Source organism: Typopeltis vanoorti, chromosome 9 (assembly GCF_054136105.1).
Source record: "Typopeltis vanoorti isolate ZY-2024b chromosome 9, IOZ_Tvanoo_1.0, whole genome shotgun sequence".
NCBI classification, from domain to species: Eukaryota; Metazoa; Arthropoda; class Arachnida; order Uropygi; family Thelyphonidae; genus Typopeltis; species Typopeltis vanoorti.
Window position 1 is genome coordinate 98,324,886 of NC_143557.1, and position 24,557 is coordinate 98,349,442.

Here is a 24,557-nt window from a genome sequence, read left to right on the forward strand (position 1 = left end):
AGTGCTGTATGTAGTTGAAAAAGTTATTTTTTATTACAATAAAAAATATTATTTTTGTTACTCTACAGCTATTTGCCAGCTAGCAAAATCTACTCGCGAGAGGCAGAGCGGTTTTTTTTTTTTGTTTTGATTTATTAGGGCTCTAATAAGCCCTAATAAAACAAAAAAAATCGTGTCCAATTCCATACCAAAATTTTTTCCTACTCCTGATAGCAGTTCTCTGATTATTCGAAAAGTTTTTGGACTTCTCTTCGTTGTTCTCCAGTGAGTGAGGTTGGAAAGTAATCCACATCCAACCCACCTGATCAAATTGTCTTATTTCTTTTACTCCTATCCTTCCCACAGTAATGAAGAAATCCAGTAACATTCAGCCTACTAATACTACCGGAAAATCGATTGCTAGTATGAATTCTGCTACTGTTGATGTACAGAGAGATCCTCTTGCTTACTCACCTATATTTGGACAACGAAAAAGTTTGGAGAAACTCGAACTTTACGTATTTCCCTAGTATGCCTTCTGAGTAAGTTTTATAATATAATCTGTTCGTCTATTTTTTTTTAGATTTTTTAATTTTTAATCTTAAATGGGTTCACAGTTTTTCTTGCCAAGTATTATGCGCATTGATGACCAGCTTTTTACTTGACTATCAGTTCTTTATAGTTAGCATAGAGACAGCTGTGACCATAAGGATTATATATTTTATCTGCAAAGCTGGTGTATCATCTGTTTTGCAAGAGGGAAAAAGGCGGGGGGGGGTTATGAGACGGAATATCACATCATTATTTGAAAAGTCTTCATCCTTCATAAAGATTCTTACTAAACAGGATTCTTATCAAATCTTTCCAACCAAACAGCATATGTCGTTATGTTGAAAAAAAAATTTTTTTTTTTCGTTAAATAAGTTTTCTCCTTTTTTCTATATATATTACAGTACATTGCAATCTATTTTTCAGTGTAATTCAGTTTTTTTTCCTTGCTTGTTGAGTTACGTTGGAGTTGTTCGTTACTGTGTTTTCCAGCCTTTTTTTTTTTTTTTTTTTTTTTTTTTTTTTTTAGGGAAAAAAGTTTCCGGCAGGAAAGAAAAAAAAATCCGCCTTTGTGTGAGAGACCAGTTAACACACTCTTTCTGATTAAATAACCTTTATTAATGCATCCTAAATGGGATTCGAAACTGTTTTCCAGCTATAAGGCATAGTCGCTCGATTCTTTCGGTTGCACTCCAAAGTCGCACCTAACAATATTGACCTACTCAATTCTATGCACCTTTATTAAATATTGTACTATTTTATGAATACTAAATCATGAATAGTGCCTAACAACAACGAGTGTGTCCTTAATTGAAAGAAAAATGTACTCGATTGTACTCAGTGTGAATCAACATATTTAGAGATAATAATAATTCAAATATCAAGTAAAATTTTGTCTAATTTCTGAAAATTATAACCGAAAAGAGGCATACATTTTTAACTAATGTTTCACATTAATTTATAAATGTCTGTATTAATTCAGGATTCACTTGCAATTAATTCATAAAATGTGTTGGTATACTGACTTAGTATTTTCTTAATTTTCTGCTAGTCAGGACCTCCACTACTTACTATTCGTTTAATATGAGTAACGGGAAAAAAACTCATTGTTGCCCTTCATCAAAATATTTAACTCTGCATCCTAACTACTAATCAGATCCAATTTAGATGCCAAAAACCTTTATAACGACTTTTCAATTGAAGGTGAGTTAGCCAGTGTCTTATACGGAAAGCGGTTTTTTCTCACTGAAGCTAATATTTTTCATCAAAATTTCTAGTAAACTGGCTAGAAGAACACACAGTTAACACGCATTTCACAAATACAATACACTGACTTCCATAGTTAGATGCTCAGATTATAAAATCTAAAAAAACCACAGCCACTAATCGTATATAGTATGAGTAATCGCCTTTTTTTTTTTTTTGTTGTTGTTGTTGTATAGAGAACGTAATCATGCCATATCCGCTGATATGCACGTGGGGACTCGCGTTTTCATCTTTGATACCTTCCGCGAGGAGGTATCAAAGAGGAGGTATCGAAGAGGAGGATCCCTAAAAGATAGAATATGCTATTCGTTCTCTTTATTAAACAGAAGCAAACACAATAAATGCATTTTATTAAAGACATCTTGATCTCAAATGGTAACCGAGGCCAGTTTGCAAAAAAAGAATATTTAGTCAGGAGCCGACAAACATCATTCAAGTTGAAGCTCAACTATATTAATGGTGCTCTCTTTGATACGTAGAGCACGTGGCAGACAGTGAGTACATATTTTTAAATAATAATGGAATTAAACTTGTCCTGAAAACGTTTCCTATAGATTCTCGAAACTTCAGCCCGCATCTATGACGAAACCAGAGGTTCGTGAAATTTGTTCATGTGGCATTTGGTGCATAGAATGGATGGACAGATTGGGAAAAGCTGCAGAAGTAAACACATTTGTGGTATGAAAAAAAAAAAAAATCGTAAAATTCAAGGATTAATATTCCATAGTTACAAAAGAAAAACACGCAGTGTTACCCGGAAGAGACAAAAATGGATTACAATGCATGCAATAATTACCTAAGGGCTGTTGCGTGTGATATTTGTGAGTGATATTCAAGGAAATAAAAGGGGAACGACCACAGAAATAAATAGACAATAAAAAAAAAGTAAAAACATGACAGCAGCAACAATTAAGCCTACATATGAAAAAAGGAAAGAACAATAAACAGGAAGTAAACTAAAAACAAACAAACAAACAAACAAGCAACTCAAATATCAGCAAGAAGAAATATAAAAAATTGGGGGGTATTCTTTTCTTGTGTGGGGAGGGCAAAAATATCGAGAAATGCATCCATTATTTGGGAAAACAGTTTTCTAACAATGAACGCCAACAAGCTTGGTCTTCCGGTCTTCTGAATATGCAGCCGCCCTGGTTCAGTAGGCATCGACGAAGCCCTTGGATTGGAAAGACCCGTTCGAATACCATCTACGACGAAAGAAGCCTTAATAAGGGTTTGTGATCATCTGTAGGTGTGTTACCCAGTCTCATACGAAGCATTTAGAATTACAGCCAAAGCCTGTGTGGCTTTGGCCGTAATTCCAACCAACCAACCTAGAAAGATGAAAAATAGATTTTTTAATCGCAGTAAAGTAATGTTACTTTTCTTTCAAGTTATTCATAATTATTAAATTTTATTTGGGAAATAAGAAACCTCTAAGTTTTGCCTTCCCAGATAGTGATTCCCGTCCCGTGTAGATACTGTCCCAGTGGGATAACTTGCAGCTTTAACATGTTGTGGATTATATTAGTACTAGGGGACTCCTCCCCCTGGCGCCTACGCTCCCCCCCCCCGTGTTCCGGACTGGTAGGCCAGTTCTCCTTGAATTCTGATGATTCGAATTTCGAAGACTCGAAAGGGGGTTTCTCCCCCTCCCCTCGGCGCCTATGGCACCTAATCCCCTGAGTTCCGGACCGCTAGGCCGGTTCTCATTTAATTCTGATGACTCGAATTTCGAAGACTCGAAAGGGGGGATCCCCTCCCACCTACGGCGCCTAACCCCTCCCCCCGAGTTCTGGACAGGTAGGCCGGTTCTCCTTGAATTCTGATGACTCGAAAGGGGGGGTCCCCCTCCCCCGGCACCTACGACGCCCAACCCCCCGAGTTCCGAACTGGTAGGCCGGTTCTCCCATGAGTTTCAAATAGCTTAAAAAAACATGACAGAAAAACGTTACACAAAAAGGCTTATCATTTTATATATACAGTATAGGGTAGATTTTTAACGTCCCCAGTTCTGATGTATGCTTCTGCGTGAAAAGTGTTTTTTTTTTTCCTTCTCTCAGCTAAAAAGTGGTCCTCTCTAACTGCGAGGATATTGTTGGACGTGTTCAGGTTGTGCCTCTCCCAGTAACAAGGATAGTTCTTTCACTAACTTATAAAAAAAGGTCAGATCAGTTTAAAACCGAGAAAAGTGTGTCCAAATATTTTTATATGTTTGTTTCCTAAGAAGTTTTTAAATTAACTGTTGGTGGTACCAATATAGGTATTTTACAATCACACGATCTGTTTTTTTTTTTTTCTTATACAATTTTGTCGCTTATTTCATATTATTGGATAAATACATCTGTTTAAAACTGTTAACAATCAGCGATGTTTTAAAATGTTATTTACACTTCTGATTTAACTCTTACAATAGAGACAGAAGCACATATATACTTGCAAAGTCAATTTTTGCCTTATATATATCAAACGTATTTTTCTAACCGAAAAGATCTCCTATTACGCATTCATTATTTTAAACCAATTTTGAATTCTCCTTTCTGCTCTATGCATTCACTCTTGTTTTAAAATTCAGAAATGGAGAAAGATAATTTAGTGTGATTATTATTATTAATTATTTTATTATTATTGCCATTAATAATAATAATTCTTTATTTTATTTTATTATTATTTATTTATTTATTTATTGTGTGTGTGTGTGTGTGTGTGTGTGTGTGTGTGTGTGTGTGTGTGTGTGTGTGTGTGTGTGTGTGACGTCGCAAAATATCATTAATCCTTCTCACCTAAGTAAATCCAAAAGAGACAAATTCTTCCAATCTTAAATATAGGTCTCATGTGCTTAAGCTTGCAAGTGTATGAATATCTCAACGATGCAATATTCATACGCTAAGTGACAAAGAAGTTTTGTTTTTTAACCCTCGAGAAAGTTTATGTCTGTTTAATGTCAATTTTATTTTTCTACTTATCACTGTTGGGTGATGTTTGATGTCTGGGTTGCTTCACTAGCATATTTAACCCATTTTGAGTATCAGCAAGTACGTAATGCAGATCAAGTGCTGTGATGATTTATATGGCATTCGCTAGTGCACTATATTTAACTGGAATGTTGCTTGTGTGCTTATTTTTTTTTTTTGTTTTAAATCATCCATGTATAGTTTACAAATTTTGCATCTAAATTAATAGTAAGAAATACACAAAAATGAGAAGCCCGAAATACAATTGTTTTTGAATCATTTGCGATCTTTTTTTAAATTTATAAATAACAACAAAATATTACTTTTAAAAAAAGGAATTCAAAAGCTCCACACGAAGCCGCGCATAGAAATAAAATCAAATCATTCTACGACCTTCACAGACTAATTTTTACGGTTACGTTTGATTTCGTATTACAGCATAGTAAAAACAAGTTCGTCTGCACTTGTCAAGGACAAAACTACGTATTTCATAAGTACAAAACATGAAATTCTGAAGGGAAAAAAAGGTAGATTTTAACTAGTAAGAGAAAAAAAAAAAAAAAGATTATCGTATAATGACACAGAAATCTCGATATCACATTTTATGTATGTGCGCACGCGCGTCTTTTGGCATTTTGCCAAAAGATGATCTTTCAGCAGTGTGTTAGATATTAAGAGGGAAAATAGTGATTTTATATTTACAGGAGTAAGTACATTTTTTTTCTGTTGTCGAGAAAGGACAGCTGTTGACCTCTGTTTATTTGTTTTATTTTTGTGCCCTTTGAACTGTTATAGTATAGAATAATATAATAACTAATGACAAAATTCACTCTTTTCTGTTTGCTGTATTCAGTTACTTCGTTGCATTGTATTCATATGAAGATCTATATATCAATATAACATCGTACATAATAATGATCTTGCTATATCATAATCGTCTTTGATTATACAATTGTATAATAGCATAATAATATATATTTGTCTTCTGGTCAGTATACACAGATAATGAATACTTTATTATTATTATTATTATTATTATTATATGGCACTTCCGCAATGGAGTTCATGGACTTCGCAATACTTTTTTTTTTACTACATAATCTACCAAATAAACATATTTAATCTTAAATGCCTGTGTCTTCGGTTGTTTAGCGAAAAAATATCACATTCGTAAAAAAAAAAGCATTGTGATTAATCCAAAACGATCTAGATTTAGCACACACTGAATTGTATTACAGCCAACCACAGCGCCCTCTCACAAATAGTTCATAAGAACATCATTAAACAAAATTATAATACATAATAATTGCATATGATATAAAATATAGAGGAACAAAAAATAAAATAAATAAATAAAATAAAAATAAATAAGTAAAACAAAACAAAAAATAAATGAATGAAATAAAAAATAAATTAATTTATAACTTAAAATAAAAAAATAAAATAAAAATACATAAGTAAAAAAAATAAAAAATGAATGAATGAAATAAAAAAATAAATTAATTAATAACTAAAATAAACAAATAAAATAAAAAATAAATAAAACATGCATACTGTGGTACAAGAAACAAGTGCTGTTCCAAATCGATATATGTTAATTAACGTCTGACGCTACTACAAGTCAATAGTTCGGTACTGCAGGTTTATTGAAGAGTTGCACCGACTTAATTTCAGGAAAGTTGAATAATTTGCTTAGCTTTTATGATGGCATGAAAACATTTTTTTCCCGTGTCAGCAGTACGGAGAGATAGAAGCGAACAACCCTTTATCCACAATTCAGCTACGGAAAGAGGGGGGGGGCTCATAAAAGTGCAAATTATCTTGCCGTAAAATATGAACGAGGAGGTCTGAAAAATAATCACTTCTCAGAGATGCTTTAATCTGCTCACTGCGCATGCGTCATACAAATACGTTTTCGAGCTAAAGAAGAAAAATAAAAACTTCAGTTTTTATAAAAATCAGATGAACATCAACAGATATTTGTTTATATAGCTGACCATCCATTGAAGAACGTGTCACGACCTACCGTAGATAAGTCATTTAAATAAGAAAATTAAATAAGTGTTTTAATACATTTCTGTTCAACAGGCGCCACCGTTGTTTATGTAGCTAATTTTTAGTTTTCTTTGCTTTCGTAATTGCATTATAGCGACTTTTTCTTATAACGGGGGAGGGGGGGGGGTGCCTAATTGTTAAAAAAAAATTACATTTGCGAGGATTCAATAAGACGCTACGTGCTGAAAGGAACAGTGACTGATAACAGAAAATATAAAGCAGATAAAACAGAAAAATCGTTCCTGATGATCACCTGTTACTCTCTCTCTCTCTCTCTCTCTCTCTTTGTGTGCGTGTGTGCGCGAGCGTTAAACATCACACTTCCCTTTGGTCGGAAAGACCTGGGGGATTTTTAAGTACCATCCAGGAAGGAATATTCATAAAAAAATTATTAACACTCTTTTTCCCTCTTCGTTTTCTCCGAGTTATTTCCCACGAAGCTTTTCTAGAGTTATTTCAAGTCGAAATCAATGGTTCCCAACTGGGCACCATCGTCTCCTTGGGGAGGTTTTAGAAATCTGTCTGGCATTTGATTTGTTACATAACGAGAGGCTGTTTATTGCAGGATGCTTGCTATGATGCATGAATAAACGGAATTTGAATTCAGTTTATTCAATCTTCTGACTCTTCGTTTATTTTCACTTTTTCCCCCAGTTATTAAATATATTTAATTTAGAGTTTAAATTCTTCTTTTACTCTTCTTTTCTTTGGTAAATAAAATCTTGATTTAATTTCTTCACCTTCAATAAGTAATTTAATGTATATTTTTTTAAGGATTTTTTTGTTTAAACGCCTATCAGTTATAACATATCTCAACAGAAAGAATTTCACTTCTATTTTAGCACTTTTGTTACAAATATCTGCATTTAAGTTCAGCGAATGTTTCATTGTTGCTGTATAAAATTTAACTGAATGGTTCCTTTTTTTTTTTCTTGTTACAGATGGTGTAATGTTATAAGGTTATGCCACAAGGCTAAGAGACAGTGACGTCACTCTAATTTGATTACTTTAAGCGGAAACTTCTCGTCTAATTAAGTAAGAACTAATTTAAATTTCATTTTTTTTCAATCAAATAAATAAATAAGGTATATAAATACTGCTTCAAAAAAAAAACCAACATAAAGCAATGTATTTACATAATATTCAGTTATTTTGACATAAATAAATAAGTAAAAACTGAAATGTTTTTTTTTCCATACTGTAGTTTGAAGTAACCCAGACCCACTCGCTCAATGTAGTCAACGCCACTAGTAATATTATGCTCTTCATATTATCAAGATAAATGCGAGAATTTAGCATGGAAAAATTTCCTACAATGAAACACCGAAAGTGTTTACAGACAGACTTCTCGATTATTTACGAAAAGTAATCTAAGGAATTGTGAGAAATAATGATGTATTTGTCGTCTATAAAAGGTGCACTTCTTTTTTTTTATAAGAATTGTGATCAGGGGCCAATTCTCCATGCTTGCTATGCATGCTGCGCAAGCTCATTACTTGAGAAAGAAGTAATATTTATTCGTTAATAAATGCATGCATTTATAAGCATTCCATTTAGGCTTTTATTTTTGTAGACAGAAGACGTCTTAAGCTTGCGCGGCAATAATTAAGCTTTGCGTTGTGTATCGAAGGCCGATGCGTGCTTGTCTAGTCAAAGCTACCTTGGCTTACTCGGTTGTGTGAGCTTCCAGATCCTCGCTACAGAACTGTGATTTCATGCGCGCGCATAGCCATTTCCGCTCCCTTCACGTCGTCTTAAACACAGGCCATACGCAGTGAAAGTAGCTCTAGCCAGTGAGCTTCAGCCAGCCTTTATAAGTGTGCGTGTTGCTTGTGAAAACTAAGTTACAACCAACTTTTTATGACGATGTTATTGACCAGTTCATAAAGAAGAACCATAGGGTAGAATTTGTATTCAAGTAGCTCAATTGAAAAAGATAGAATATCATTTGTAAAATAAATGTTGTATTTGTATGATTAAATGTACATAAATTTCTAAATATATAGTTTTAAATGGTCAGTAATTCATTATTCCGCTAATTAGACTTCAATCACACCTCTCATTCCCTGAATGATAACAAGAGCAAGCGTGAATTTCAAGACCAGCATTCGCCCCTGATTGTGATCATAGGTATAGTTTATTATTATTTTATTCCTTTTAATTTTACTGATTTCCATTATTTTATATTTGCTGACTTTGTGTATATCTTTCCCCTACGGAAACAGCAAGAAATAATGTCATCAAGTTCTGTAAAGCACCGCCATGAAGACACTTAATTTGTTCAAAAAGTGTACATAGTTTATTTACAGATGATACGAGGGTATGTGACATCCTGTTCAACGCTGATATTCACACAATACATGTTGGTTCTTAATAGATTTCGATAAATAAACATAATTATCTCATAGATGGCGCTGTAATTACACGACGAAGCATACGTGATAAATCTAATAAATATGTCACGTGGAAAGACGTAACAGTAAACATGAGAGATGACATATTCAGCTTGGCTTACCGATACTATGCATCATAACAGATATTAATTAAAACCATAAAACTTATACGTTATTATCTTGAGCTATTGACTATTTGGAGTATAATCAAGGCTATGACGCTAAAAGATAAAACCTTTCATCTCTAGACCTATAAATTGCATAAAATAAAACACATATCAATATTTTCTGCTTATCTGGAAAATAATTAAATTATTTACAGATAATCGCAATATTTTTCAAAGTGAACTTCAGTGGAGTTTAATTCTGATAGCTATTTCATAATTATAGTAATTAATTTGGTCTTCATTTCAAACTTCATTTCCTTGTATGACCTTAAGTTGTTTTTGTCAATATCCTTCCTCATTAACTTTTATGAAGACGAGAAGACAAAAGTTAATTTACTAACTAAATGAAACAAAATATTTGTGCTGAATCATTTAATTATCTAGAATCTAGATCACGTGCGCACTTAGAAAAATTTTCATCGTCGCATGTATTCAACACCACCTGACGTCTCCCATTACTTTTAAACTTATATCACGTGACAGAAAATATCTAGTATATTTCCGCTGCAATAATTTAACAGTGACCTGTTCCCATACGAATATGTCCCAAAAACTCCAATATTTTTGAAAATAAAAAAATAAATAAATAAAAAAAAAACTATCGTGCGAAGCATTTTTTTTTTAATAATAAAAGAAGGAATGAAAAAAGGAGTTCAGTGATATCAATGAAAAGAAGATAAATTACTTCAAAATGATACTGGGTCAGAAGGATCTTATGAGGATGTACAGATAAAGTTAATGGCCTTGAAAATGGTGAAGTATTTAGGAACGAGCTTCTAGAAATACGGCCGTTGGAAAGTAGCCAAATTGATTTCAAGAATGACGAACAACATTCTACAAGAGAAAGGAATGCCTCAAGTAGTGAAACGAGAATACTCAATACCTATATATAAAGAAAGGAGAAAGAGACAAATGTTGTTGAATTTCAGACGTATTTATGTTAACAAACTTAATGAGGATTTCTAGGAAGAAATAAGAGAGTGAATAAAAATGAATTTCCAATGGACTCGATGAACAGTCCACTTTCATAGCAACCTTCATGGCAATGACATCCTAATCGAACAGGTTATGGGAAAATAGCGATCAAAAAATAATGAAAAGAACTCTTCCTAATCAAATATCAAATGCAGGGCGCGCAGATTTCAGAGAAGACCTCTAGGTGTTCATTAAGTAAAATTCTAGAATTTGTCGTTCTTTGGTGCAGGTAAATGTTTCTGTATTCCGTATTAAATTCGTGTTTTTGACCACCACGCAAACTCAGTAAGTCAACCACAGAACGGTATGCGTGCGTGCACTAAATATTAGATTTAGAAACATTGCCTTATCTGGACACCACTGAATTGTGCTACAGTGCAATGATGATGAAGTGCAGCCAGCTACCTACAGATTTCCAAAAAAAGCTAAAACTAAAACATACCGCCCACGCTCTGTGATGAATGAAAGGAGCTTAGCGCATTTCTTTTTATCTTAAATGTTTTTTAGGACTAACTAGAAAAACACGTTTGACAAGGAAGCTGTTATATAATATAATAGGTTAACTCAATGTTTCTCAACATGTGGTCTGCGGACCACAGGCGGTCCGCGACAATGGGACCGGTGGTCCGCAGGCAGACTTAAATTAATTAAATAAATATATATATTTTAATTATCCAAACAAAACAAATTAAAACTGAATAATTAAATAAAAATTATTGAAATCAAATGAAGCCTTAAAAAACCAACAAATAGCATCAGAATGTTCAAAGGCAGAAGCAATAAAACTATATTGTTGTTCACTTCACTCCTCTATTATTATTCGTCATTCTGCCGCTAAATTTGTAGCTGCAGAATGACGAATAATAAAAGAGGAGTAAAGTGAACAACAATATAGTTTTATTGCTTCTGCCTTCCCTTTCTGTTTTGTCAGATTTGAAGTGAAAATGTGTTATCCCCATTTCAACCAATTGCTTGTTTATTGGTTTTTATTACTGAAGGTTTTTCTCCTTCAACCAAGGCTCAGTATACCTTCAGAAGTGTTAAATAATACTTGGACAAAGTGCGTCGTGAGTTAACTCCAGTATTTATATATTTATATATTTTTCGGAAATATATAAATATATAAATACTGGAGTTAACTTCTTTTTTTAATAATGGAAAAGTGGCTTAGAACTAGGGACTTTGAAAAGAAGAGCAAATAAAACAGGTGATGCTAACCCTAATTGTGATACACATGATGTAACGGCGAGTAAATCTGATACTATTAAAGTAGAAGAAACAAGTGGTTCAAAGAAAAAATACAGTAGGAAATATAACATTTCATATTTTGAATTCGGGTTTAGTTTACTTGGTGTGGAGATGAAAGTGAACAGAAACCTCAATGTGTTTTGAGTTATGAAGTGTTGCCAAACGAGTGCATCAACCTGCGAAACTCCGGCGATATTTAGAAAGTAAACATTGTGATGTGAAAAATAAGCCAATTGAATTTTTTCAGCGACTCTTAGGAACATTAAATTATTGGAGAGATGTAATTTCGGCCATGGTTCCATTAATAGCAAGGTACTGGAAGCATCCTCGCTCTTACGTTTGCGCATAGCGAAAACAGGGAAACCTCATTCTATCGGGGAAAATTTGCTACTTCCAGCTATAAAAGATGTGGTAAAAACTATACTTGGCAACAAGTTACTTAAAGATGTTGATTTGATTCCCCTTTCAAATGACACTGTCGGTCGCAGAATTAATAATATGGCAGGTGACGGAGAATCTCACTTAATCGAAAGAGTTAACAAGAGCACTTATTATGCGTTACAAATAGACGAGACAATTGATGTTACAAGTGATGCGCAGTTAATATGCAACATAAGATATGTGCATGATAACAACATTCATGAGGATATTCTGTTTTTTTGAATTTTGCCATCTAGAACAACTGGAGAAGAAATATTTCACACTCTCAGTAAGTACATAATACACAAAGGGATCCAGTGGGGAAAATGTATAGGCTTAGTTCGGATGGAGCTCGCGCCGTTACAGGCAGGCATAGTGGGGTTGTTTCTATGATCAAGGAAGTAGCTCCGGATATGAATTGGGTACATTGTTTCATACACAGGGAAGCGTTAGCTTCCAAAGGAATGCCACCAGAATTCAAGACTGTGCTATACAACGCTGTAAGGTAGTTAATTTTATTAAAGCTCGGCCGTTAAATAACAGGTTATTTTCAGTACTCTGCGATGAAATGGGCAGTGAATATATACAACTTTTGCTTCATTCTGAAATTCGCTGGCTTTCCAGGGGCAAAGTACTAACAAGGTTAATACAACTAAGGCACGAAGTTTTATTATTTGTAAATGAACGTAATTCTGATTTTGCATCACTCCTTGTTGACGAAGCATGGTTATGAACACTGTTCTACCTTTCAGACATTTTTTTTTAAAATTAAATGAACCAAATCTCTCCCTTCAGGGAAATTCTTTAACTGTTCTTGATGCCTACGACAAAGTAAAGGCATTCGAGAAAAAACTGGTTTTATGGATTAATTATGTAAAAGACAGACAATTTGCATCCTTTCCAAATTGGAATCCTTTTTTAGTGGAAAATTATATTTTTGTTAATTCTGAGTTTCAGGAAATGGTTTGTGACCACCTCAAAAATCTGAAAAAGGAATTTTGAAACATATTTTCCGAATAACTTTTATAAGAAATTTCTGTGGATTTGCGATTCATTTCATGCTTGCAGTCACAAGAACGACCTTTCGTTATCGAAAAAAAGAACAGTTAATGGAGCTTTCAAGTGACAGTGGACTTAAAATGCAATTCCGTGATCTTGGTTTGGCTCGATTTTGGATCTCGCCTTCAGTGACAAGTGAATTTCCCGAATTATCTGAAGCAGCATTAAAAATCGTCATGCAGTTTTCTACAACCTATCTTTGTGAGAATGGATTTTCATCGTTCCTTCAAATAAAAACAAAATACAGAAATCATCTTAGTGTGTGCCGATCTTCGACTGAAGTTGACCAGTATTGAGCCAGATATCCAGCAACTCTGCAAAGGCCGAGAAGTTCAACCATCTCATTTAAAGTAAGTAGTAACATATTATATCATATTATTTATTTGTTTATTTAACCACCCAACCAGCCAGGACGCCCAAGTTACCATGGATGCGAAGTGCATATTAAAATTGTAATACCATTGATATTAAACTTTCTCCTACTGTGAACTTAAACACTATCCTTTTTGCCGACGACCAAATAATAATTACAAATTCTGAAGATAACTTACAGAAAGCTATTTTAGATCTAAATGAGATATCCAAAGATTATGGTATGATAATATCAACAGAAAAATAAAAAACAATGGCCTTTAAAGAACAAGATCCATCAAGAACTAAAATAGTATTAGATAACAAGATCTTAGAACAGGTGAATTCAATTAACTACCTAGGATGTATGATCACTTATGAAAATGAAAAAGATATAAATGTAAAAATTGCAAAATATTTAAAAATAAGGTGTAATTAATTCTATATTTAAACCAAATCTAGTTCAAAAACAAACCAGACTAAAAGTATACAATACATTAGCCCTACCAGTCTTAATGTATGGAAGCGAAATCTGGACAATAAAACAAAAAGACAAACAAAGATTAACAACAGCAGAAATGAAGTTTATGAGAAAAACTGCAACGTATCCCCTATTTGATCGCAAAAGAAATGAAGAAATTATGAAAGAATTAAACCAAGAACCAGTAATTGAAAAAATGTAAAAAATATAAACATAAATGGATGGAACACGTTTAAAGAATGAAAACAGAAAGATTACCAAAACAAGCCTTAAAGTACAAGACATTAGGAAAAAGAAAACCAGGACGTCCTCTTAAACGATGACTTCTAAGGCCGGAACAGGCCGCGCTACGTCTAAATCCTTGATATGCATGATGATGATGATGATGACCATTGATATTACATTGAAGTATGTGATGGGTACGAAGTGTAGAGGAGTGATGTATTTTATCCATAATTAAAACTTTGTTCAATGATGATACATTGTTAATCGTTTACTTCCAAAATTGTTTCCATATGTATTCAAAACATGCTTTTAGATTTATTATGTTATAAATGGCACAGTTTTCCCGAAATGTTCGTAATTCTCAGATGGATTTTTAAAAAATTACAAAAAAGTCAAAATAACGTATAGAGAAATAAATTAAAAACACTGTGTTTATTTTTGAAGTAAAACTTTAATTCCAACATTCTAAAATGTTATTTTTCTTCCTATTCTGTTCGCAAAATCGTCGATGACATTGTTGAAGTCTATTTTCAGCACTCAGTTGCTATTTTATAGACACTATGGCATGATTTCTACGACAAAAAAGTGCCGCTCGTGGCGGATCTCCCCCCAGCGACGCCTCTGTAACTTAATGGTCCGTAGAATTGTTTTAGGTATTTTACTAGTCCTTGGGCTCAGAAAGGTTGAGAAACGCTGCGTTAGCGGATTCCACTTTATTTATATTTATATTAATAATATACTATTTATATACTATTTATATATTTATAAATTTTCGTTGAGTATAACAATAAATAAATACAAAAATATATATAAATTTGTAATATAATAATAATTTTATTATTATAATTTAAAAAGATATAGTTCGGTGATTACACCACATTTTTTATTATTCGGTTATACAAAATACTGAAATAATAGTTCTTGACAAGTTTCGTAAATCGTAGGATTTACATCTTCAGGGGGTAAATAGTATAACTTAAAGTTTAAACAAGAGAATTAATAAATACAAATCATAACCGTCTGGCTATTCATGAAACTCAAATAATAGAATGCAGATATAAAACGTTATTGACGTTGAACAATACTGGACGATGTCACGTGTTCTTGTTCTCGTTCATACAGTCCGAGCTCAGATTGAGGTAGATTTTTTATTAGAGCTGACCACACTTGAGGGAGAATTAAACATTGATTTTTATTGCATTGGGTTGGGTTTTTTAGCATATTAGCAGTTTCTTTAAATTTTCTTATATAACTATTGTTTTCTATGTATGACATCGTCGTTTTTTGCCAGAGTACATCGTGTCCAGTGGAAGTGGTATGGAAAGAAAGACCCGTTTTTTCTTCTCTTTTGTATTGTACATCTTTTTGGTGTTCAGCCATGCGTATTTCTCCAGATCTTCCTGTCTGTCCTACGTAGCAAATCCCGCAAGAGCAATGGATTTTGTAGACTCCTGGTTTTTTAAGAGGATGATGAGGTGGTTTTGGTGGATGTAGGAATCTTGAGATTTTTTTCATAGGAAGGAAGGCTACTTTTATGTTGTGTTTGTTCATTAATTTGGCTAGCTTGTCTGTAACATTTTTGATATAAGGAAGCGAGATTGCGTTTTTGTAATCCTGTTTTATTCTGTTGTTAGTTGGAGGCATTTTAAGGATTCTCTTGATGGTTTTTGTTTCATATCCATTCTGTTGGAGGATTTGTGTTAAGTATTTTAGTTCTTCATTACATCTTTCTTGTGTGCTGGAGATATTGTATGCTCTGTCTCGAAGAGTTTTAATTAAGCTTATTTTTTATGAAGGATGGTGGTGTGAGGTTGCATTTAGAAATCTTCCAGTGTTTGTCGGCTTCCTATATACTGAGAAGGAGAGTTTACTTTCTTCATTAACTTCTAATAGAATATCCAGAAAAGGAAGTTTTCTATTTTCTTCTTGTTCTAAAGTGAATTTTACGGTGTTGTGCAAATTGTTGAGATAATCTTTGAAATTGATAAGTTCATCTGTTGTTCCATTGAATATGATGAAAATATCGTCCACATAGCGTAGCCACATTTTTGGTTTTTTATGGTAATTCTTAAGAGCATTGTTTTCAAATTTTTCCATAAATAGGTTTGCTAATACCGGTGATAATGATGAACCCATTGCTACGTAGGACAGACAAGAAAATCTGGAGAAATACGCATGGCTGAACACCAAAAAGACGTACAATACAAAAGAGAACAAAAAACGGGTCTTGCTTTCCATACCACTTCCACTGGACACGATGTACTCTGGCAAAAAACGACGATGTCATACATAGAAAACAACAGTTATATAAGAAAATTTAAAGAAGCTGCTAATATGCTAAAAAACCCAACCCAATGCAATAAAAATCAAGGTTTAATTCTCTATCAAGTGTGGTCAGCTCTAATAAAAAATCTACCTCAATCTGAGCTCGGACTGTATGAACGAGAACAAGAACACGTGACATCGTCCAGTATAGTTCAACGTCAATAACGTTTATATCTGCATTCTGTTATTTGAGTTTATGAATAGCCAGACGGTTATGATTTGTATTTATTAATTCTCTTGTTTAAACTTTAAGTTATACTATTTACCCCCTGAAGATGTAAATCCTACGATTTACGAAACTTGTCGGGAACAATTATTTCAGTATTTTGTATAACTGAATAATAAAAAATGTGGTGTAATCACCGAAATATATCTTTTGAACCAATTAGCCAAAGAAGTCTATGCCTGCTATTATAATTTAATTTAAAATTAAAATTAATATTATAATTTAAATATAATAATATTAAAATAGGGTAGAATTATGGCGAATAAATTTCTGAATTCTTCGGAATTAAGCTGACAAAAAAATAAATAAAAATAAATAAAATAAATAGAAAACAATCATTTACAATTCTCGCATTATATAAATAGCTTATATTGATAAATCCACTCAAACTACCATTTATTATTTAATATAAATTTGAAGTTTAAAACAATATAAAAACATTATTTTACTTGATTTATACTAAAATTAATTAACACTTCTTAAAATACTTCATGAGTTTTTAAAATTTACATTTAATTATTATTATACACCAATTACTTTTTGCTATTCTTTATAGGTCTTGGGAACACTTTGCTGTTGATTGCAGAGTCGGTGTGGCGATTAATATCCATGGAGGGTAATGGATGGCAATGCTGTAGCCAATGAAGTTCTAACTGAGGCTCGGCTATTGCTGTTACCCTCCTGCCATGATCAGAGCTTTAATAGCTCAATAACACCTTATCCCTACACTGTCCTCTACAGATAACGGGGAAGATGAAAAGCATTCTTGCTTCGCCCCTTTAAGCCAGTCCTTATAAGGACTATAAGGCTGTTGATTGCTCAGGTTTCCCTTCATATCACGTGATAATCTTTCCCCTTTTACTAAAGATTGCCGTGGAGGAGAGCATTACAATGAGCCTATTGGCGAATTTTTGTAGTCTCACATTATCGTGGGACTAATAATAAATGTAATATTAGATTACATTTATCAGGGTTTCTGTGTGTCGGTTATTTTGCTCCTCGAACTCAAGACGTTTGTTTCGGTCTCAGGAATTTTCGATACTACAAAATTTCGTTCACGAAAAGAATTTTGTATTCTATTTTTTATTAAAGTAAGTTTTTTTTTCATTATTTTTTTTAATTTAATAATGCAACAATTTTATAAAAATCTATAAAAAAGACGAATGCTAAAAATTCGTCTATATTTTTTTATCTACCTGTTGTTATAGCCACAGCATGCGTTTCAAAATGATTACAAATTTTTGCTTTCGTAAGAACCGCCATATTCTGAATATCAGTTGGCGAACATCGTTCTAAACGACTTATCTTTGTGAGAAAGGATTTTCATCGTTCCTTCAATTAAACACAAAATACAGAATTCGTCTTAGTGTGTATGCCGATCATCGACTGAAGTTGACCAGTATTGAGTCAGATATCCAGCAACTCTGCAAGGGCCGAGTAGCTCAACCATCTTATTTAAAGTAAGTAGTAACATAATTATATCATATTATTTATTTCTTTAACCACTCAACTGGTCAGGACGAATATATACGCCCAAGTTACCATGGATGCGAAGTGCATATTAAAATTGTAATGCCATTGATATTACATTAAAATATATGATGGATACGAAGTGTTGAGGAATGATGTATTTTATCCATAATTAAAACTTTGTTCAATGATGATACATTTTTAATCGTTTACTTCCAAAATTGTTTCCATATGTATTCAAAACATGCTTTTAGATTTATTATGTTATAAATGGCACAGTTTTTCCGAAATGTCGGTAATTCCCACATAGGTTTTTAAAAAAAATTACAAAAATGTCAAAATGACGTATAGGGAAATAAATTAAAAACACTGTGTTTATTTTTGAAGTAAAACTTTAATTCCAACATTCTAAAATGTTATTTTTCTTGCTTTTCTGTTCGCAAAATCGTCGATGACATTGTCGATACCTATTTCATCACTCAGTTGCTGTTTTATAGACAGTATGGCAAGATTTCTTACGACAAAAAAGTGCCGCTCGTGGCGGATCTCCCCCTCCTCCCCAGCTACGCCTCTGTAACTTAGTGGTACGTAGAATTGTTTTAGGCATTTTATTGGTCCTTGGGCTTAGAAAGGTTGAGAAACGCTGAGTTAACTAATTCGAGGATTTTATCCTTCATTGTTTGCTCTTCACCGATGATTGCCAATATATTTAGCAAAAAAGGTTATTTCTTATCTAATATAAAAGAAGATTAAGAAATAGTGAGCTATAAAAGCAAAATAAGCATAGAAACCACTTCATAATATATTATTGTAGCAGTGTAACAGGTGGTTTCAAAAAAACTAATTTTTGAACTAAAGGGAGACTTGAAGTTTGAAGGGGTGGGGGGGGGGTATAGAAATATATGTTGAAAAAGAAAAAGGCGTGAATAAGAAATACAATACAGGTTATACATAAATGTCATTTAAAAACAAGGAATTAAAAAAATGCCGAAAAGCTACTAGAACGAGAACCAGAAAAAAAAACAAAAAAAAAACCAGGAAAATCAAAATCGACGTGGATTGGAGTAAAAGCTTATATGGAGACGAACGCTTGATGAAGAGAATTAATCAGAAGTAAACTGAGTTTTCTAAAAGAACTAAAAAATCCTTTCATCATCTTCTGAAATTGTTTAACACAACTACAGTCAATGGTCTATAATTTATAGAAATAAGTTATAGACCATTGAAAATCACCAGCAACAATAAGATTTGCTGGTGATTTTTGCATTAAAAAATTAGAACTCCATCTAACCTTGTTGCTCTTCCGACTGTTTCAGAAGAGCAGCTGATACCATACTAAGTTCAATGTCTTAAGCACCAAGCCCACCTTAAAATCACTATTTATGTATTCTATAAATTGTCTCAGACTAATATCAGATATTAAGTTATTAATAGCAGCAACATCTGTGATCAATACATCACATGATAGGGGGAAGTACTATTTTATGGAAAAAAATAATAATAAAAATAAGAAAATGGAAAAAAATAAAAACAGAGAAATAAAACGAAAAAATAAGTTTTTCATAACCTTCATGGGGGAGATTCGAATCATAAACTTTTCCGCTTCATGTGGCATATGTGTCATTACTGACTAAATCAAAGATCCATAAAACACACGTACAAGGTTGTTTCTACACATACAGTAATGCGGAGTCCCCCCCCCCAGTTTTAAACAGTTACGTAATATTCAATGTTTCACAAAACTTAAATATTCTTGTCAAATATATATATATATATATATATATATATATATATATATATATATATATATATATATATATATATATATATATATATATATATATATATATTTTATATAAAGTTTTTTAGTATATATAAATATATATATATATAATAGCTTGGTATCTTTAACGTATATTATACGCAAGGTAAAAAAAAACTTATATATATATATATATATATAAGTTTTTTTTTACCTTGCATATAATATACGTTAAAGATACCAAGCTATTATATATATTTGCGCCTGCACGTAGTGCAAGTCTGAAGCAATGGTAAAGGTGGAATAAGCTCTGATCACTATTCTTAGTATTTACCCCTAATGCAAAGTACATCTCCGCAAGGAGATGTATGCTATGCATTAAAGTCAAGGGCCACTACTCAGATCGGTTTCGACCTTTATTGAGGTCTCATCAGTGGGAGCCAGGCTTGGAAATACCAAGGTGTAAGTAATACAGAGCTTATAAATTTTAACAAAACAAGTTGCCATAAGGTGCTTTGACCTTATTAAGTAAAAATCTGAGGATGAGAGATAGATGTAGAAAGTTTTTTTTTTTTACCTTGGGTATTATACGTTAAAGATACCAAGCTATTACATATATATATATATATATATATATACATGGTATTTCTAAGCCTGGCTCCCACTGATGAGACCTCAATAAAGTTCGAAACCGGTCTGGCCCTCCTTTAATGCATAGCATCATACATCTCCGCAAGGAGATGTGCTTTGCATTGGGGTAAATACTAAGAATAGTGATCGGAGCGTATACCACCTTTACCACGAGTTGCCTCAGACTTGCACTACTTTGCGGGTCACCCAGGCTTGCACGACTTGCAGGAGCAAACTTGACTTACTTGTCTGTTTGCTTACTTGGAAAATGGGTTTTTACAGCCTTCATCAGGTATCTTTTTAGGAAGAGGAAACAATAATAAAAACTGAAGATTCTAAAAAATTGAGAAGCACAAATAAATTGCAGTAAACACACACACATATATATATATATATAGGTGTGTGTGTCGTTTGAAAAATATATATAAATATTTCAAATACTTCTAAATTTCCTAAAAATATAATCCATGTTTTAGTGCTCACCAAGACACCCTTTATTTTTTATATTAAGACATAATAATATAAAATTATTATATCATAATAATTTTATTATGACATAATAATTTTTGCCTGCCCCGTGTGGTGGCCGGGATAGAAGTAATAAAAGTATGGATGCCAATAGCATGAAGTTACCGATATTGAGGTGAACAAGATGGCGGCTCGCGTATTAGTCTCGTGTTTTGATTAGTGTGATATTTTTGGATTTTCGAATGATATATAGAGGTAAGCGTTCTTCGTTTTGTGAAGAAGTAGCCTTAACGAAATTTAATCGTAACGAGGTTTTGGAGCAAAAGGTAAGACTTTGATTTTGATGCAATTTAATTGCTATTGCTTCGTTTAGCCTACGCTTGGTATTGCTGGCAGTCCTTTGCGGCAGCGGGATATTCTACAAAATTTCTGCTGTCAGGTCTAGACCTGCGGGATTTCTACTAGCGCTCACACGCAATTAAATCGATATGAGCGTGCCTGACCTAGTATTCACTGATTTGGTCGATAAAGAGCAGGCTCTTATACTCATAAATAAACTCCAAAAGAAGTTCAAGCTGACATGGCCTACTAGCATGATCGACCGCGACATCATTATCGAGTCACTCGATAAAGGGCTAGCACCCACTTTTGTTAAAAAGCTTCTCAAAAAATTCGAACGAGATTGGCCCGGCTATTTAAAACTTATATTCTTCACCCGAGGTCGATGTTGAGGAAAATAAAGACTCTCCTCAAATGGAGGAAAAACTCAATCTAGTTGTCTCTGCCTCTAATCCTTCTGATCAAGGAGAGATCCACGCTCGTAAGAAGCGAAAAACTCTCGCTGAGCCAACAAATGATGTTGGTATGTATGAGGGCGCTCCCAGTTCAGATCCCTCTGCCTCCCCCAATGAAAAGGTGCCACCGATTATCCTAAGGGAAAAGCAGAGATGGACAACACTAAGTTGCCCATCTTAATTTGTAAGTTAATTTGTAAGTTGATCACCATGGCTAACTTACAAATAAGATAAAGATCGGGTAAAAATGTAGATGAAGGCATAAAAATTCAGCCCGTCACAGTGGCTGATTATTGAAATCTTACAAAGGAGCTGGACGCAAGAGGAACGCAATATCACACATTTTCACTTGCCTCCAAAAAAAATCTGAAAGCGGTCCTACGAGGAGTCTCCGAGGATATTGACACGGATGAAATAGTTACTGACCTCAACTTACAGGATCTACCTCCCATAAAGGTCACTAGAATGTTCAGATCAAATAAGACACCTATGCCTCTAGTCTTAGTAGAGATTCATAATATATACAAAGACATATACAATCTAAAATCAATCTGTGGACTTAAAATCACCCCGGAACCATTGAGAAAGAGAGCATCTTCTGGGCAGTGCCACAGATGCCAAAAATTTAGCCATGCCCAGAAGCTATGCAAAGCCCAGTACAGATGCCTAAAATATGGCGAGAATCACCCCACAAACACCTGCACCAAGCCAAAATCCACCCCGGCTAAGTGCGCTAATTGTGGGGGTCCTCCCCCTGCTAATTATACAGGGTGTATACATCACCCCAAAAACAAATGGAACGATCCAAATAATCAATCTACCTCGTCATCTAGTGCGAGAGTTCCTGAAGCTCAGGCTCCTCAGTCCTGTCAGTCCTCCAAGAGTGAGAACATGACAACAGGTGCTCGGCCACCATTAACTGAGCCCCTTAAGAAAATGAATCTTCAACATCAAGCGAAAACATATACTGATGTGGCCCGCTCCAAACAGATAGTACAAACCCAGAACCTGGCTAATCCACATTCAAATCTATCAGCTATTATCACCTCTTCTCTTGAAAATATGCTGCAGAATTTCAGCAACTCAAATCCTTCACTAAGTGTTACAAAAAGATTCTTACAGCAAACCCAATCCATATAATCTGCACTCTCTGATGCATAAGGAAAAATCACCCCAGATTCGCTTAGGATTATCGCTTGGAACGCCAACGGTATCAAAAACAAAGTGTTGGAAATCCAGGAATTCAATAATAAATATAATCCGGATATATTATTAATTAATGAAATTTTCCTGAGACCTGCTGACAATCCTAAATTTAAAGGACATCAACTTTACAGGAATGATAGGCTGGATTATTGAGGTGGTGATACAGCCATCCTCATCAAACATCACATCAACCATCATGCTGTAGCCATTCCTACAACCACTGATCTCGAAGTCACAGGTATCAATGTCATCACAAACTCTGTCGGAAACATAAAAATCTATGCTGCTTATAACAGACCTTCAAAAACATTGCTGTCCAGAGATCTGGATGCTATCCTCGGAGTTAAACTACCGATTATTATTGCCGGAGATTTAAACGCAAAACATCACGCCAGGAGCAGTAGGCCTATAAATAGAAATGGCCGCATCCTCTTTAACTACACAAGCTCAAATTGTGCAGCCGTGGCTGGCCCCTCAGTGCCAACTCACCACAGTCCGACTGGTTTCTCCGACGTCTTGGATATAGTCATCCTCTAGAATGTCAACCTGCAGTACACTCTGGAATCACTGAATGAATTATCATCAGACCACAATCCTATTCTGCTCCAACTGGGTTATCAGAGGGGATTTCCCACTTCGCCTCACACCTTCATTCCCTGGGAAAAACTATCCAAAATGCTTCCAAACTACATTGATCCCGTCCCTCATATTAATTCCAAGGAAGAAATTGATTCTGCAGTCAATAAACGTACTGATCAAATCAACACAGCCATAGCATCTATCACCTCAAATTCAATTGCTTTCAAGCCTAAACGACTACCAGATGACATAATGAACTTAATCAGGGAAAAAAATAAAACAAGAAAAAGATACCACAACACCAGAGCACCCCAAGACAAAAAATATCACAACAAAATGAACAGTGCAGTGTGAGATGCAATTAAAGTCCACAGAAACAAACTATGGGAAGACAAATTAGCTTCTATATCACCTGGTGATCAAACCGGAAGTTCCTGAGAAACATCAAAAACAAAAACAAATCTCTTCCTCCTCTCAAATCTGACCTGAACATCGTTTACACAGATGCAGAAAAAGCTGAAACTATATCTAAACTAAAAATTTAGAAAAACAGTGTAGCCCTTCATACGATAATCCAAACTGCAATCATATTTATAAAATTCACCGCCACGTCAGACACGTGTTAAAAAGGGCCTGATACCTGTACCAGTCAACTCACACTTACTTCTGCAGCTGAAATTTATGACATTATAAAGAACTTAAAGAATAAAAAAGCTCCAGGGCCTGACGGCATATCCAACAAAGTTATTAAACTGCTACCCCGAAAGGCCATCGTAGATTACAACAATAATAAATGCTCTGTTCAGGTTTAAGTACTTCCCTCTGCATGAAATTTGGCAGACGTAGTTCCTATATACAAGCCTGGCAAGGATCCTCAGCAGCCTCAAAGTTATCGTTCCATAAGTCTGATTTCTAATTTGGGCAAAATAGCAGAAAAAGCTATCCTTTCCAGAATTCAACTTTCAGTAAAAAAATTAA

The 24,557-nt window shown here is 33.9% G+C and overlaps 1 non-coding gene across 1 annotated transcript; it reads left to right on the plus strand.

Moving 5' to 3' along the window:
* The first annotated feature begins 17,485 nt into the window (after positions 1–17,485).
* Positions 17,486–17,606, plus strand: LOC150103286 (U5 spliceosomal RNA). The gene has a single exon (XR_016548901.1). It is a non-coding gene; the product is annotated as a U5 spliceosomal RNA (small nuclear RNA).
* The last annotated feature ends 6,951 nt before the right edge of the window (positions 17,607–24,557 follow it).